Raw genomic sequence first — 3,945 nt, 5'->3', positions numbered from 1 at the left:
CTAGCGGACAATTAGACAAATGAGACAAGAAAGGCTAGCCCAAACACAAGCCACAGAAATGGATGCTCTACAACATGTTCAAGGAGGAGCTTTTGCTTGTAATGTTCGCAATCTGATCATTGCTGTTGATGACGAAAACTGCACCATTCAACAATATGCCATTCCTCTCATCAACAAGCATAATCCGAGTATTGTGACACTTGAAATTAAGGCTCTGTAATTTGAAATAAAGCCCTTGATGTTCCAAATACTTCAAAAAATGTCCAGCTCTGTAACTACATGGAAAAAGTTTGTTAAACGTTTCTTAATGAAATAATTGCCCCCATCTCTGGCTACCAAGTTCTGAACTGAAATCACTTCATTCCAACAACTTCACGAATAATCTTTATATGAGGCATGGGACTGATTCAAGGAGATATTATGAAAGTGCCCCCACCATGGTATTCCTTATTGTGTTCAAATAGAGACTTTCTACATTAGTCTTAATGCTCGTACTAGAATGCTGGTGGACGCTTTGACAAATGGAGGCCTTCTTTTTGAGTCTTACAACAAGGCTTACGAGATTATTGGAAGAATTGCCAACAATAACTACCAGTGACCAGCCAACCGAGCAGCCTCAAGAAGACAAGTAAAAGGAGTACATGAAGTTGATGCTCTCAATTCACTTGCAGCTCAGGTATCTTCTCTATCCTCAATGCTTAAGAATTTTTCTTCTACCAGTCTTAATAATGTTGTAGCCCAGCCAAAAAGTCAATTTAAAAATGTTTCTTGTAACACCCTAAACCCGGCTTAGACGTTAGGGCCGCATCTGTGATGTCACATTGAAGTGAGTTTTGAAATCTACAGATTTAGTAGAAAAACTTGTTTGTGTTAAAACCTCGATTGTGCTATTTTGAAAAACTAACTTGTTTAATCCATTTGCTGAACTATAGGTTCATTTAGTAAAACATGTTCTGCAATAGGTCGTCATTACATTTAAAAAAATACATTGTCGTTGCAGAAGCTTTTTAATCAAGTTTCATAGCATGATAGTTGAAAATCATTTACGTTTTGAAAACCCAAATCCTACGGCTAACAGGTATAAGTCAATTTAATAAAATCCCCAAATTAAAACTTATAACGGCCTTATTGCATTAAATACCTCAAATAAAGCTACTATTCTAATACTCAAACAAAATCATAAATAATGGTGTGGCCGTCTCCGAGTCCTCACAGCACCGACCCTCCTAAGGGTTACCTGTACAGTAAAGCAGAAAATGTGAGTTATGAAACTCAGTGTGTAATCCATATTAATCAATCAGTCAAACATGCAGTGTTGAACAGTCTGGGCCTAAGCCCATATCAGTCGCATTATCAGTGTGGGCATTAGCCCATTATAGTAGCAGTATCAGTATGAGCCTTAGCCCAATTCAATACAGTATCAGAAATGCATACAGATATCCTACCCATCCATCCTCTACACTCCACTCCGTCCAGCCTTAAACTCCATGTGGGGATAAAATCGACTCACCTATCGCTACACTCCAGAATATAGTACCTATCTCGACACTAATAGTAGTTGCAGCAGACCTGCCAATATAGGCTTCTAGCCTTTCAGTACACTTCCTCCAATATCATATATCACACCCTATGTAATGCAACATAATATAAATGTTCATACAATAAAGATAGCGTGCTCAATAGTCAAACAACATATAGGGGTATATCCGTCTTTTACCTTATAGGGGTATAACAGTCACAACATAAATTAGGGTCTAGGTGTACTTACCGACCCAACAGTAGGTCCACAGTCGTCTCATGCAACTCGTGCAACCTTAACAATTAAACAACAAAAATGGGCCCAGAACCATAATACGGCCCATGAGGGCCCGTACGCGCATGTGGTCCAATAAGCCCAAATAATGACCTTGGCCGTGTAAACAACACAGTCGGCCCAATAATCTCCACACATCTGTGCAGGTTACCCGTGTAAGGCCCACGAGCTCGTGGGGCCCACACTACCCATTTCGGCCCAGCATGGCCCAAAACGACCCAAGCCCATGATATCGTTCGTGGTGGTCTCCACAATCACATGCTCACGTTTTAGCGGTTAGGTGACCACATGAGCGAGCGTACGCCTGTGTGGCATCGACGATACTAGTTTCCTGGCTTTTGCTGTTTTACAATAGAAATAGTGTGGTTACACATCTTTTTGCGATTTGGATTAATCCATGCTCCAAACGCTCCTATACCTGAAGAATAATCCATAGATCGATCCCCCAGTTAACAACTCATGATTAAAAGAAAACTAACGGAATTCCAACGATTATGGTCTTCTTACCAAAAGTCCCCAAATTCGCCCCTTTGTCCTAAGGAAGTTACCGATCAACTTGACCACTACCTACACAAAAGGCATCGTTTTCCAACATTAGACTCGCACTTAAAGCATATCAACATCACCACCGAACCATACTTACAACAACAACCGAGAAATGTACAGACTATTGAAGTAGCGCACACAGAAGCCCATATAAGAATTATTCTAAACGGAAAAGGAGATAATCGACAAGAAGAGACAAAGTTAGAAGATGGGTCAACAAAGTGAAACCATCTGAAAGAAAAAGAAATGGAACTGTGGCTTACCCAACAAAGTTCGGCTAACACAAGAACACCTTAGCAGGAGACGAGAGTCGCGCCTAACCCAACTGATCACATCACACTTACCAATCGAAAACAAAACAAAGATATCAGATGATATTTGGCCAAGAAACAAATATAAGAAGAGAAAGAATAGAGTGAACCGAAATAGGGGAAGAGAAATACGAGGCAGAGAGACCCTAGCAATATTCGGCCAAAGTAAACAGTTAGGGGAAAGGAGAAAAAGATCAATGAAGACAAGGTAAAGTTCAGTTATAGGGAAAAGAGGTATTCAGCCTAAACAATAAAGAGAAAAAGGACTTGAGAAGGAGAAAAATAATGAAATAGAAATCAGTCAACACAAACCAACACTCGAGAAGAAGCAAAAAACCAAAAAGGGGGTAAAAGTTTCCGAAAAAGAGAGCAAATAGAACACACTTTCGGTACTAAGAGAAAAGAGGTCCTATGACCGAATTTGCATACTAGAGAATCCCATATTCGGCCAACCACTACTACACCCCTAATTTTACTCCCCAAATCTCTCCACACTCATTCAAACCACACACTCCTCTATCCACCTCCCAAATCTCCTCTTAAAATCTCTCCAACCATCCCACTACTCACACTTTCATTGGAACACAAACTCTAGCCATCCAACACAGTAAAATATTAATCCCCTTTGAATATGCAATGATTCGAACTCAGGTCTTCCAGCAGGAGTAACACGCCACTCTCCCTTGAACCAGCAAGCTTTTTATGACACAACCTAACCATACTTATTTAAGAACTCTACTGTCTAGAGACAGGGTTAATTCAAGCAAAAACAAAATTTTTTCCAAGCCACAGCTTGAACTCAGGACGTCTCTAGCACTCCGCAGGACACCTAACTCCCAAAGCAAGCATGCACTTCTACATCACAACAATAAAAATAAATACTTGGTCTTTTGAGGCATTACAACTCTACCCCCTAAAAGAAAATTTCGGCCTCAAAATTTACCTAGTCAAAATAGATGAGGGTATTGTTGTCGCATCACCTCCTCGGGTTCCCACGTGGCTTCCTTAGAACTGTGATTATGCCATAGCACCTTAACCAGTGGCACAGTCTTTCCCCTCAGAACTTTTACAGCACGGTCTATAATCTGAACTGGCTCCTCCTCCAAGGTCAGATCTGGCCTAAACTCAACCTCATTAGTCTAGACAATATGCATAAGATCAGAGCGATATCACCTCAGCATAGAAACGTGGAACACATCATGAATCCAATCCAACTCTGGAGGTAACTTAAGTCAATAGACAACCGGTCCCACACGTTTTAGAATATAGTAACGT

General features: G+C 40.5%; 1 non-coding gene across 1 annotated transcript; it reads right to left on the bottom strand.

Moving 5' to 3' along the window:
• Positions 1-337: 337 nt before the first annotated feature.
• On the bottom strand, positions 338-444 carry LOC121228663 (small nucleolar RNA R71). Its single transcript, XR_005926238.1, has one exon. It is a non-coding gene; the product is annotated as a small nucleolar RNA R71 (small nucleolar RNA).
• Positions 445-3,945: the final 3,501 nt, after the last annotated feature.

Source organism: Gossypium hirsutum, chromosome A04 (genome assembly GCF_007990345.1).
Source record: "Gossypium hirsutum isolate 1008001.06 chromosome A04, Gossypium_hirsutum_v2.1, whole genome shotgun sequence".
In the NCBI taxonomy this organism is placed as follows: domain Eukaryota; kingdom Viridiplantae; phylum Streptophyta; class Magnoliopsida; order Malvales; family Malvaceae; genus Gossypium; species Gossypium hirsutum.
Note: the sequence above shows the minus strand (reverse complement) of the source record. Positions and strands in the feature narration are given on the sequence as shown.